The following is a 284-nucleotide window of genomic DNA, read 5'->3' on the forward strand; positions in this document are numbered from 1 at the left end:
CGTAATGAGTCTCCTGGCGCAGTTGCTTGAATAGGCTCATCCCGTGGGAATTTCTGGTGTCATGTTGCCGTGAAATGTCGGAGGCCGAGGCAGACTAAGGATGGGCGAGATGTAAGGGTAGGAACGAAGGGGGGAGTTAACGAAGAAGAGAATGTTTTAGATAAGAGATTATGAGGAGGTTTAAGAAAGCTGTGCGGTGTTAAGAACGAGATTTGCACAAATTGCATTAAATAAACATGTAGTAATGTTGTTTTTTTTCTTATTCATTCGCGAAGAAGTCAGTC

This window comes from Penaeus monodon, chromosome 27 (genome assembly GCF_015228065.2).
Source record: "Penaeus monodon isolate SGIC_2016 chromosome 27, NSTDA_Pmon_1, whole genome shotgun sequence".
Classification (NCBI taxonomy): domain Eukaryota; kingdom Metazoa; phylum Arthropoda; class Malacostraca; order Decapoda; family Penaeidae; genus Penaeus; species Penaeus monodon.